We start from the raw sequence: 14,689 nt of genomic DNA, 5'->3' as shown, positions 1-14,689 counted from the left end.
CAAACAGAGCACCACAGCAGGCTAATCTGGGTTGCAGCATATAAAAAATATACTTTAAAAACAAACAGCATTCAGGAAGACAAAAATCCATATAGAAGTGCAATTGCAAAAGTGCAAGCCAAGCTAGAAGGAAGCATCTGTGAAAGCAACAGCTTGCTTTCTCATCGGTATTTCTCATCCTCATTTGATTCTGACTCTAGTTAGTTTTGTTAAGTATTCAAAATTGAATTAAGACCCACTCAAAGAACAGAGGGCCAAACAGAGTATTTATTCTGAAAAAAAGAAGTAGATACAAAATGAAAGAGCCAAGGAAATTAGGTGGACTTGATCCAGACCTTGTCTGTTAATGCAGTAGTGGGTCTAGTTTACAGTCGCAGTGAAGCAGGAGAGGAACTTGCCATCACTCCAATGAATGGTGCAACAAATTAACCACTGATTGTCCTGATGTGATGATTAATCCCTTCTTTCATGTTCTTAATTAGAACATTTACTGAATATGCATTTCGTTTCTCTTTTTGTAGTGGCACGTATTATTCTGAGCGCAGACAAAGCAAACACACACAAAATATCATGTTGTGTCATTTCTTTAGGTACAAGGTAATAGGAAAGCAGAATCCATCTTTGTAGAGGAGCACTGGTTCCTCTGAGTGTGTCTAATAGCTACCATATGCATTGAGACACATACCTGGAGGATGGAAGTCATGACTACTAGGCAACCTTAAAGCAATAAATCAAGAAGGCCATTAAGCAGAAAGTGACAGGAAGAAGAGTGGGTTTTCACTTTCATCTGAAGTTTATATAGTTTTGCTTCATGATAAAAGAAGTAATGTCTTGGCTTCCTATCTAAATTGGTATTGGAAGTGAAATTGAGCCATATATAAGGTGAGGGAGCAGTGTACGCCAATTAAGGTTAATGAGAGATGAACAGCACCTCTTGATAAAACTAGAAAAACAAAACCCTCTCAATTTTGAACATTCATTTATGAGGATGATTTAGTGTCAAGAGAGTGACTCTGTGGCACTTTTTGCAAAAACCAGTCTTAGGTACTAGACAAATCACCACTACAGAGAGTAGACAGTGAATTTTAAAATGCAGAAGAAAGCAGAAAGTAAAAATAAGTCCCAAAGGGAAAAAGCCATCAATTTTAACATTTGGTGTCCACATAACTTTCATGAGGTTGGTCATTAAATATTATTTTACTCCTTTTCTGGAGTTAAAAAATACATATGTGTATATAAATATGCAATGGTTTATATGATTTTAGAATTTTAAATGCTTTCCCAGTAGTCACATTATAGAAATAACCATAGCTGTGTCTACAAAAACAGAGTGAATTGATGAGCTAAAAAATTATCTGAGCATTTGATCCAATAAGGAAAGTCAACATGACTTATTTAAACTAAAGCACATTGTCCAAAAACATTTGTTTTGCAATTCATAGACAAAATGAAGTTAATTCAGTGTTCAACATTAAGTATAAAAGTTGTGTTGAGGAAGCTAGAATTCCTTTTTTTAAAAATTTTTAATTATCTAAAAGCATCAACTAATGCATCTATTTATTATTATTATACATGAATTAAATTCACAGGGTAATTTTTTAAATATGAATTAAATAATTTTATATGTTGTGATGTCCCATATTTTAATCCTTTATCAAAACTTGATGGAGAATATGATGTTGTGTTCAAAATCTTTATAGACCATCATCTATACTTAAATGAAAAGAGAATTCTTTTCACTCATCTATTTGCTCAGAATCTTCTTTATGCCTAGTACCCAGTGGAGTACTTGGAAGGAGCACATTTTTGGAACCGGTAGGTGTGGGAATCCCAAGATTCTCAGACATGGATGGAGAAAAGAACCCAGGGCAGGAAGCTCACGAAGGACAAAGTACAATGATGGAAACATTTGGCATGGAAAAGTGATTAATTGTTGGGGACCACAGTTCCTGGTACATCTGCTCCTTCAGATGTTCCATGCTCTGCAGCACACTACCTGAATAATTATTTTTATGCACCCCATCACCCTGAATTTTTGTTTCAACCTATTTAGGCGCCAGTTTCCATAGACGATATCGCCCATATAAAATATAACAGAGATTTAGTCTCTTTGAAGATGTTATAATTTACTATTTTACTGGGCAGCAGTTGTCCAAATATGTTCAGATATGTGCAATAACCATATTTAAATCCAGTGAAATAGAATAAATATTAACAGTGAAAATTTCTTCCATTCCATTCATTTTGTAATAATAGAAAGATAAGGGGGGAAGGGTTTACCTTGTCCAAAATATTAAAAACTAGGTATTAGGATAAAACACATATTTTATTTTCATACATCTACAATAATTGTAACATGATAACATGGTTTCTTGGGTAATTTTAATGTGCTTTTTTTTCCCCCACACATATTTTCCAAAACATCAAACTTGTAGCTGGACTGAAAAGTCAACAAGCTTTCAAACACTCAGTGTAAAATTCAACTTTGTTGCTACTGTTAAAAGTAATGAATTTTATGTGAATGTCAAATGAATGTAAGCTTGTAATAAGTGAATCTAATGTAATGGCTATTAGCTTTTTTATTTGGAAATAATGAATTGGCATTGTATTTTAAACATGAAGTGTGACTTTTTCTTTTTACTCTTTGAGAAAATTTACTCCGGCATAATGTATAATTTATTGTAAGTTTGCTACTGAACAGACAGATACATATAATGGTTCTAAACATATATTTTTGTCTGTCAAGATATTATATAAACTATGCTTAAACTAAGTAGATTTGCAACTATACATGTAAATGTTTTCAATGTAATGGTATTGTATTAAATTGTGCTGGTGCAATTCAGGAGATCATTGTCTAGGTTTGGTTTTTTGGGGCCCTCCCTTAAAACAAATATAAGTGGTGCTTGGATACAACTATGCAATGGAATTGAAATAAACCATCTCACTGCTGGAACATATAAAAATATAAAATGGAAATATTGCACCTTGCATAAATCTTAGGGCAATATATGATGTCATATCTCAAAAAATATGAATTATTGTTCCTGGAAAAGAAGTTCTGCCACTGCACACAGGCCTTTCTTTGAGCCAAACAAATCAGTAGACAGAATATCTATTCCATTCATATCAAGATAGCTGCATCTTAAAAACCAAATAGGTGTCTGATAATTATTGATCTAGGATACACAACCAATCACTAAGTGAAGAACTGTCCTCATTATGCTCTAAGTATGTACTTTATATCTCTTACTAACTCTCTCCAAGTGTCTTGAAAAGTGTAATTATATATATCCTCAGAAGAACTTTGGCCTCTTACACCTTCATCATAAACATTTGTGCCTTTGGATCTATAGAGAGGAGGGGCCTAGAATGAGCTTAAGGATGAATGAAGGAAAGAATAAGTAGTTACAGGAAGAAATATACCAGTTTGTCTGTCATCGTGGACACATTTCTGAAGAGCCTGTATTTTGCTTTATCAGAAATCTATACTACAGGGGAAATTATTAGGAGCTAGAAAAGACAATGTGTATTGGAGCCTGTGTATGCTTTCTTCATTTTAACCCTAGTATTAAGAGAGTTTAATATGATCACTAACATTCTCCTCTAAGGCAGATATTCTGAGAGAGGTCCAAAGAGTTACAAGATGATGATAAATGATTACTTCTTTATATTTTATCCAATCACCCAAAGAAAAACCCCAAAACAGTAAAAACAGCCATCTCCTAGTATTTAAGTTCTTTATAATCAAGAAGTATATGGTAGTTTTGTTTTGGTTTTTGGTTGGAAAGCTATGGTTATCTATTTAAAAGAAGCACCACCTTATGTATTTTGAAGTCAAAATGCTGTGTTGGTTTATGAATTTTTGAACTAGGAGTAGTTAAAAACATAAACCAGATAAAACCAAAAGGCTAATAATGATAGAGTAGTGGTATTAATGAAAGGAATAACTGAAAATGGCCTCCTGATGGTGCTGCAAAACACAGCTAGAGTGAGTGAGCCACAGCACAAGAATGACTCGGACTCACCGGCCTCTGGCCTGGTTGTAGCATAACAGTAGGTAAGAAAGGAAATGCAGAGTAAGACACATACGGCTTCAAACAGCCACCCTGCCTCAGACTGAGGATCTCAACAGTCAAAATCTCAGTCAAGGCATTTAACCTCTAGGGCCTCAGTTTCCCAAATGAGAATTGCATTTGTCTGTTACTAGGCTGAAATTATATGATACCTTAAAGGGTATGTGGTAGATAGAACACACTTAACAAGTGTATATGGAACTATAAACATGGCTCTCCAACTGGGAGAATTGGACAAAACACATCTAGCGATTTGGGAAGTTATTTTGCCTGTGAATCTTGTCATATTCAACTAGTTTTAAGCCTGGATTCTAAATTAGGGGTGAAGAAAGAAGAGACATGTTTTAAAGTACATTGACATGTAGGTTAAGTTTACTTTATTTGGTTTTTCAAGGACCTAATGTAACAGAATTTTAATGCAGCTCTGCATGCACCCCAGTTGTGGTCCGTGCATGAATATGAACTTAACAAGGAGTGATGAAGTCTATGGGAAAGTTTATCTCATTATTTGTGTGGGAATTTTCGGGCAATACCACCACCAAGAATACTTTGTGCTTGGAGTAAGAAATGGAAAGCCTATGGGCCATTTGTAGGTTTGGAAAAGTCAATCAAAAGTTTCTTTAGTTTGGCTGTTTTGTGTATTTTTGATCATCCCGTGTAAAAGCATCACATGACTCAATCAATTTTTAAAGGTAAAAAAAAATGATAGGAGATTGAAAAAGCAAATTTCGTTTTTTGAAAACCACTCGAAGCTGGCCTTCAGAGCTCATAAATGTTTATGTTGGGGGTGGGAGTGGAAATGTGCTGATGGACACCAATAGAAATTAACATGAAATTTAGAAGTATCAGATCACGAAAGCATTGCAAACCATATTACTCTATATAGGTTAAGATGTCCTGAGCACAGATGGCCATGGGCATAAAATATAAATTATGACTTAAGTGCAGGGAGCACTCTGGATTGAATGCATGCAAAGCAATTGCAGCCCCAACCATGTTTGTTTGTGTTCACAGAGCATGAATAGATACAATGGATGCCACATGATCTATTTTCTGTTACTCAACGTTGAGCTGACATTTAGCCTTCAGAAAAAATCTAACCCACATAGGCTTCCATTTCATAACAACTTGCTTTTCACTTCATTTTAGTTTTTAGAATAAAATTTCTATTAAGTAACACTACGGTTAGTATTTTCCACATTTCACTTTTCAGAGAGAACAATAAAGCTCCAGTAAACCAGTTCCTACTAAAGATTTTAAAACATAATATAAAATAAAAACCATCTATCTGACTATTTAGCCTTATGCATATTTGATTCTTCTATTGTTTTTATGCCTATTATCTACAAAACAATTCTGAGATCACTGTTTTTAGAAAGATGTTTAGGAAAAAGCCTTAAAATTAATTTTAGCTCACTCTACCTTCTAATTTAAGAAAAAATGTAGAGAATTTTAAACAATAAAGCCTGAAGTGAAACCAGTTTTCAAAATTCATGTTGCTGACCTCTTATTTTCTTACCTTCATGTTGCTGACCTATTACTTTCTTACCTTCATCCCCAATTGAACAAGGAGTTAGGAGATGTTACCCTTCATTCATGGTTTAATCTTAGATAAGCTAATTGACCTTTCTTGGTGCCAAGTAATTTTCTATAAACGATGATCTTTAGAGATCTCTCTGACTTGGAATTTAACAACTACATGAGTCTACATCTCTCCTCCACGTCAGTCCAAACATACTTTCATTACTTATCCTGGAACTATTCAAATTATCAGATTTCCTGGATCTCAAATTCTTCATTTGCTGTGAACTGAAGCATTATGGAAATGGCAAGCGAAAATTGTGTTGATGGACCTGTTCTGTAACTTGATTGTGGCAGTGGTTATGCAAATCTGTACATCGGACACAACTGCATTGAACAATGCGAATAAGACTTCCCTTCTATCAGTGTTCCTGTGAGAGCCCAAACATTCTGCAACTCTAAATACCATGAGCATTAGCTCTGAGGCCATTTTTCTAGTTAATTGTTCTGACCCAAAGTATAAGAAGACTTCTCCTATATCAAATGACCAAAACTTCTCCTATACCAAATGAATACCCACAGTAGGGCTCTGGATTACACCCAAGGATGTCAGGAAGACTGGAGTGTTTTCTTACTACATATTTACATTTCAAGAGAAATGAAGCTCAGAACTTGGAAGAATCTCTAGGTCATAAAAGCCAAATTTTGAGTTTTTCTGAATTTTGGAGAGATTTTAAATACTAAAAGGGTTGGAATTAGGACCCATGCCCATTATCCTTCCAAGGAGACAGCTGCATTCCTCGCCTCTATAAGCAAAGAAAAATAATTTTCTTCATCTCTCATCTGTAGAGTATTCACTGTTCAGGAACACTGTGTGCCATATACCATTGCCATAATTTTTATGAATGAGGTATCCTTAATAACCACCCAATCTTGTTGCCTATTACAATAATTGTGTCTCCTGCCTCCTGATAATTGAGTACCTCCATTTGGACTCTACTGTTTTGTTTTGTTTTGTTTTTAAGATTTTTATTTATTTATTTGAGAGAGAGTGAGAATGAGAGAGATCACAGAGGAAGGGGGGGGAAGGAGACTCACCACTGAGCAGGGAGCCCAATGTGGGGCTTGATCTCAGGACCCTGGGATCATGACCTGAGCCAAAGGCAGATGCTTAACTGACTGAGCCACCCAGGCACCCCAAGGACTCTACTGTTTTGTGGTCCTACCTCTTATCATTCTGACTGCTATCAATGAACCCTGCTACCATCTGCTTTGGCCTACAAAGGAAAGCACCACTGAATTTCCAACACTACTGTGTATTATACTCTACTCCAGTAAGCCCACTTCCCAGAATGTTTTAATCCTTTCCTCTACTATTTAATATGGCAGTTCTGGTATTTCAATTTCACTGAGCAAGGCCAAAACATTTTCATGTTTCTAAGGCCATCCTAGTAATGAGTTCACACCCTCTCCAGGGGTCTTTGCCAGAAATCCTGTACCTCAGGCAAGTGCTCTCATCAAAAAGCTTCTCATCTGGAAGAGGCACCAATAACCAAGTATACAAGACAGTCCTTGTCATTGGCCACTTAAGTGCTGACATGGTGACCACATGAATAAGTGGCTATGGTGGCATGGATAGGGGCTATAGATGAGACTGGCAACACAGGCTCCTTTTTACCAAGTTGATCTAGATACCACTGCCCAAGTGTCCAGTCTACCAGGAACAGAGACTAACAGAGTTTTGATGTGACATCATTCCTTGAGGAAACCAACAGACCACATGATGGCAAGTTGATTTCATTGGGTTTCTTCCACTCTGGAAGAGTAAGCAATTAATTCTGACAAGAATAGAATACATATATTTTTTTTTTTCTGGGAATGGGCTGACTTTCTTGACAACATCTCCATCTAAGAGTTGATAGACTGTTGTTCCTCCAACACAGGATCCCTTATAACCTCACATCAAACCAAGGGACTTACTTTATATCAAAGGAGGTATGCAAGTAGGCCTATGTCCATGGGATTCTTTGGTTGTGTTCTACAACATATGACCTAGAAGCTGCCTGCCTGTCAGAGTGTAACAACCTTCTGAAGGTACAACTGAAACACTGCTTCAGAGGAAAGACTTTATGATAATATAGTGCCATCTTCTAGGATGCAGTGTACACCTTGGATTAAAGAACTTTACCTGAGGCTGTGTGCTCAGTAGGAAAAATAAATGTGTCTGGGACCAAAGAATGGGGAAACAGAACTGACCCTACTAACCAACACACCTAGTAACCCAATGGGGAATTTGTGCTACCTATCCCTATAGCTCTGAGCTCTGCATAGTTGGAAATCCTGACCCCAAAAGGGGAATCACTTCTGCCAATGAAATCAGCAAGAATCTCATTGCATTAAAAGCTACCACTGTTGTATGGTGACTAACATAACATAATAAAATAAAATTAAAAAAAAAAAAGCTACCACCGTCACCTGGGCACTTTGAGCTCATTTACCAAGGCTCTAGAAGGCAAGAAGAAAAGTTACCACTTTAATGGGGATATTGATGCTGATTGTGAGAGAGAACTAGAACTGCTTTTACCCAGTGAGACCAGGGAGGAATACATTTAGCATCCAAGCGATTGCTCTATGCCTTTTGGTATTCTCTTGCTTACTTGAGAGAATAAAAATGGACAAGTTCGGCAAATATGCCTGAAAAGGGACATGGTGCCCCACCCTTAGACCCCTCAGGGATGAAGTTTGCATGAGTCACCACTAGCAGTCTTGTTAGGGAGGGAATTTAAGATGTCTAGCAGAAAAGGGAGACAATGAGTGTTAGTCATGGCCCTGAAAGCAGGTGCCATGGTAGGTCTGTAGTTGGTTCCATTTGCTTTCCTTTTCCAAGTTTTACCAGGAAAAGAGATCCACTGGAATCTTGAAAGAGTCGATTAAAATTTCTGGACCTCTAAGTAATGTTTGCCTACTTCCTCCTTCCAAGTGGTCCTTCAGTCCCCCTTGGAACATACTGGTGAAGGATACTCACCAACTCCTGAGTCAGCTGACCCAAATATTACAAAGTTCCTACTATTTAGCATGTATTCATTTTATTGAACAAAGTCTGCATTTCCCTTAAACTTGAAACAAAAACTTTGTCTATACCACAAAGTGCAAATTAACCTCCCTACGCACAATTTTGATTGAAAAATGTGACAGAAGAGTCGCACTCTTGCCACTCAAATAGTTACAGATGATGCTATATGGACAGCAACAAATAATCTGACCTATATAGTAAACTCCTGTCACCTTTTGTCCTCATGGAAAAAAATATAGCTAAGGTGGTAGAAAAGTGATGAACTATAAGATAGCAATTCAGAAAGAGAAGTCTTTGTCATATGTTCCATTCACAGCAAATACAAATTCAAGTCTAATATACTTTCATATAATTTGCCATCTTGAAGAGGTGACAAAGGAAAATTCCACCACTCCACATGAAGTCAAAAGTTATCCACATAAGTTTTCAAAATCCCACTGTGCCCGGTCCTACCCTATTGTCCCTTCTCTGTCTTTCTCTCCCAAAATTTCTGGCCATGTTCTCTCTCTGACTCTTTCCTGCTTTTTCTTCCTCATGGAGAAAGATTCAGCCTTTTTTTTTTTTTTTTTTTGGTCTTCCTGAGGCCTATATCTTTACTCTGTACTTGGACGAGCAGAACAGAGGTGGCAAACCTACAAGAGCCCTTTTTAGACCATGAGAAAAGTAGAAGCTATACACACATCCGTTTTTATAAAAATGTATTTTCCCAATATTTGGGCATGTCAACTCTGCCAATATTCTAAGAGCACAATTTTCTCATGGTTTCTAAAACCATATTTAGGCATGTCTACAAAATCTAGAGCTAAAATAAACTAAAATAACAGAAAAAATGAGAATGCTTTTAATTTTAAAGGCAAAAGCCACTGCTTATCAAAGATCACTGTCATAATGCACCTGGTTATAAGATACCATATTCTGTGTACTAATCTCTCCCTCTTCACTGAAGGAATAACTTCCATGAGAGCATGAACTCATCCATCATTTATGTGGAAGCTATCTTATCTGGCCTCTTGACTATAGAAAAAGATTGTTGGTTACAGACATATCTTACAAGGGACTTCAGATAATTCCAGGAAAGTGTCCTAATTTATAAATCCTTATAAATATGTCAAAAATTGAGTTGAATAGAGAGGAAGCAAAGAGTAAGATTCCCTGCCTTTGCCCTTTGTAGTTCCCTTCCTAGAGATATTTCAGCTAATTAAGGGTACAGAGGAAACAAAACTTTACACATATTCCATTCTGGTTTTTATTATAGGAGAACAGATGTGAACCGAAGCCAATCCAAGTCCCTAAAAACATGATTTTGTCCGTATTAATCCAGTTGTTATACAAAGAAAACTTACAGATGCTTAGAGAATTATGGAACTCAGATATCTTTCCTCTGAAGATATTAATAAGATCACAGGTCAGAAATATCATTCCAGATATTACCTAGTACAAAAATAGTATGCTTGGTTAGCCATCCAAAAGGCCCTGAGGCTCTTAACACTATTTCTGGGGTGGAAATAGAATCATTTATTCAATTTTATGAGACCAAGCAACAATTTTATTGGGTACTAGTAGAAATCAAAGATCAAGCAATGATAATACTTCTAACTATATTTATTAGGAAGCAGAGGGCTCATATTTTTTAGAAACATTCTGATTTCATTTAATAAACCATATTACAAAAAGACTCTAGGACATCACCAGCATGGCAAAGTAGGAGACCCCAGCCTCCATCCTCCCACAAAGATCAATAATTAGGCAGCTTTCTCTGAACAAAAACATCCTTGGGAGAGCTCAGGAGTCCAGTTAAGAAACTTCAGGAACACAGTGGGAAAACCTGAGAATAACTGCACAAAAACGTTAGGAAGAAAAATTTCATTTTGCCTACATCATTCCATTGCCCAGGCCAGCACTGCTGAGCACCATATGGGAACTCCCCAACTAGAAAGAGAACCCCTCAATAGAAAAGGCAGAGCAGGGTGAACAACAGGCTTCCCCAGCCTTTGGGGCACCACATGAAGGCCTCACTTCAAATTTACCCCACTCAGAGACTGGTAAAGCTAAGATGAACAGAGATCAAGGAATAAAAGCAAGAGCTACTGGTACCAGCTATGTTGAATGACTGAGGTTCCCATAACCTCTGCAGAGGACCCAAGCAGCTTTCATCTCTGAAGAAACATATAGCCAGCACAGCAGCAATGAACCCACTGCAGATTTTACCAGGTGTTCACACCACACTTATTTGCATTCACACATGCCAGTCATTTGAGTCCTTCCCTGCCCCCTTCTACTCCCACCATACCAGAGCCCAGGAACTGCACCAATAGCCAGCCCAGGCCTCTGCAGCTGTGTGAGCACAAAACACCAGCCTAGACCTTTGCAGGTAACCCCCATCTCCATGTATTTGCTTAGGGCCAACCCCTCTAGCTGTGCATTTACACATCACAAGACTCTACCACCATGTATGTGCCCATGGCAAGGTTTTGCAGACACAGAAGTACAACTGAAAAGCCTAGATCCTAACAGATGCTTGTGGACCCAGATCTGGCCCTGTCTCCAGTACCTGGCCTGAACCACTGGCTCATCTGCAGCTAGCTCACACAGTTGCTTGTAGGTCTGGCTCCAGCCCTGGATCCTGTCACTTGCCTGTACCACTGGATTTTCCTGCAGCAAGCCCTTCCAGCTATGCACTTTCACACTAGCAGCCCAACTCCCTTAACCATCCTCCACTGCCATGCATGCACCCATGAGGAGACTCTGCAGGCCGAGGAATACATACTGACATGCAGGGCTCCCACAGCTGCCAACACACCCACAGTTGTTGACCCAGGCTCTTGTGTTTGCAATTAGCCCCTACTACTACACAGGCTTCTACAGCTGGCCCCCTCAACCAAGTATGTACAAAATATCAGCTCCAGTCACCCATGCTGCCTGCCATTGTTCCTAGCCACTGGACTGGAGGTGCCACTGAGAATCCCCATAGGCCTTACAACCACTGCAGACTCCGGCAGTGCTCACCAAGGACCATGCAGTTGTTGATACTGTGGACTCCAGAGGCCTGGACCAAGGAGACATCATGCCACCCCAGACTTGGAGCCACCACATGGCCCTGCACAACTAGACCCAGTGCTACCGTATACTGCAGGGTTCTCCCACCTGCAGGTGAAGGGCTTTCTTTACTGAAATCAGCCCATGAAATCTGGAAGAAGTGAAGGCTTCTTCAAATGCGCAGACACTTGCACAAGGCTATGGGGATCATGAAGAATCAGGGAAACATGACAGCACCAAAGGTACACAGTAAACTTCCACTTATAGATGCCAAAGAGATAGATACATGAATTGCCAGACAAAAGAATTCAAAATACTTCTTCTGAAGATGCTCAGAGACCTATAAGGGAACACAGACACATAATTTAACAAAATCAGAAAAACAATATAACAAAATGAGAAGTTCAGCAAAAATATAGGAAATAAAAAAGAACCAAACAGAATTTTGGATTTGAAGCATGCAATGACTGAACTGAAGAATGCAATAGAGCTTCAATAAGCAACTGCACCAAGCATAAGAAAGAATCAGTGAGCTTGAAAATAGATCATTTTCAGTTGTCCAGTCAGAAAAAAGGATAAAAAGGAATGAAGAAAGCCTGTGGCATTCATAGGAAGAGAAACAAGAGAAATAAGAAAAACAATCTACACATCACTAGAGTCCCAAAAGGAGAAGAAAGGGCTAAAGAGAAAGCTTACATAGAGAAATAATAGCCAAGAAGTTCCCAATCCTAGAGAGAGATTTGGACATCCAAGTTTAATAAGCTAATAGATACCCCTATAATTTCAATCCAAAATGACCTTCTACAATGACTATTATAATAAAATTATCCAAAATCAAAGACAAAAATAAACTTTAAAACAACAAAAGAAAAACATTCTCTCCTATAAGGGAGCCCCCCATAAGGCTATAAACAGATTTTCCAGCAGAAAAGTGAGATGATACATACAAGGTGTTGAAAGAATAAAATACCAACCAAGAATGCTTTATCCAGCAAAGTTGTCCTTCAGAAATGAGGGTAAGATGAAACTTAAGCAAACAAACAAAAGCTGAAGGAGTTCATCACCACTGGATCTGTGTTACAAGAAATGAGTTCTTTAAGCTGAAAGGAAAGGATGCTAATTAGTAAAATGAAAACATATGAAAATATACAGCACTCTGATAAAGCTTAGCATAAAGTCAGATTTATCATACTTTAATACCATAGTATGGTGGAGAATTAACCACTTAACTCTGATATAAAGGTTAAAGGACAAAAGTATTAAAAATGGCTATGCAATAACTTGTTAAACAATATATAATATAAAGAGATGTAAATTGTGACATCAAAAGTATAAAATAGGGGCAGGAGGATAAGAGTGAAGAGTTTTTATGCAGCCAAAGTTAAGTTGTTAGCTTAAAACAGACTGTTATATTAGCAAGATGGGTCATGTAAGCCTCAGGCTAACCACAAAACAGAAACCTATAGTAAATATGTACAAGATAAAGAGAAGGTAATCAAAGTATATGACTACAGAAACTCATCAATTCACAAAGAAAGACGTCCTGAGAGAAAGAAAAGAACAAAAAAAAAAACTACAAAACAAAACAAAAATTAACAAGATAATAATCATAATTCTTTACCCATCAGTAATTACAACAAGTGTAAATGGATTAATTCTAATCAGAAGACACAGAGTAATATAATGGATAAAAAAACAAGACTTACCTATATGTTGCCCACAAGAAACTCACTTCAGCTTCAAGAACATACATGGGCTCAAAGAAAAAGGTTGGAAAAAGATATTCCATGCAAATGGAAACCAAAAGAGAGCAAGGGTAGCTATACTTATAGCAGAAGAAATAGACATTAAGTCAAAAACTGTAAGAAGAGACAAAGAAGGTCATTAGATAATGATAAAGTGGTCAATTCATCAAGAGGATATAAGAACTGTAAAATAGATATATATTTAGAGCACCTAAATACATTAAGTGAATACTAATAGACCTAAAGAGAGTAATGATAATACAATAATAGTAGGGAACTTCAATACCCCATCTTCAACAATGGATCCAGATAGAAAATCAAAAAGGAAACAATGGACTTGATGTATAATTTACACCAAAGGAAACTAACACACCTAACAGAACCTAATAGAATATTCCATCCCAAAGCAGCAGATACAGGCATACCTTGTTCTACTGTGTTTTTTGTGCATTGAAGGTTTTTGGCAACCTTGCATTGAGCAAGTTCATCAGTGCCATTTTTCCAACAGCATTTTCTGACTTCATCTCTTTGTGTCTCATTTTGGCAATTCTCACAACAGTTCAAACTTTCTCCTTATTATTGTATTTGTTATGATGGTCTGTGATCAGTGATTCTGACTTGTTGAAAGTTCAGATAATGGTGAACACTCTTTAGCAATAACATTTTTAAATTAAAGTATGTACATTGTTTTTTAGACATAATGCTACTACACACTTAATAGACTACAATATAGTAGTAAGTTTTATATGCACTGGAAAATAAAAAAAAAATCATTTGACTTGCTTTATTGCAATATTTGCTCTATTGTGGTGGTCTGGAACCAAACCCTCAATTTCTCATAGGTGTGCCTGTATATATTCTTCTCAAGTGCAGAGGGAACATTTTCCAGGATACATCGTATGTTAGTTCATTAACAATGTCTTAGCAAATTTAGAAGATTGAAATCATACCAATGATATGAAGCTGGCAATCAATGACAAGAAGAAAAGCTGGAAAATTCATAAATATGTGGAGATTAAGCAACATACTACTAAGCAACCAGTGGATCAAAGATGAAATCAAAAGAGAAGTTTAAAAAACAATACCTTGAATGTCCATCGACAGATGACTGGATAAAGAAGATGTGGTATATATATACAATGGAATATTATGCAGCCATCAAAAGGAATGAGATCTTGCCATTTGCAACGACGTGAATGGAACTGGAGGGTATTATGTTGAGTGAAATAAGTCAAACA

Source organism: Leptonychotes weddellii, chromosome 10, assembly GCF_054177405.1.
Source record: "Leptonychotes weddellii isolate Sample4059 chromosome 10, ASM5417740v2, whole genome shotgun sequence".
In the NCBI taxonomy this organism is placed as follows: Eukaryota; Metazoa; Chordata; class Mammalia; order Carnivora; family Phocidae; genus Leptonychotes; species Leptonychotes weddellii.
This window is presented reverse-complemented; position numbering follows the sequence as displayed.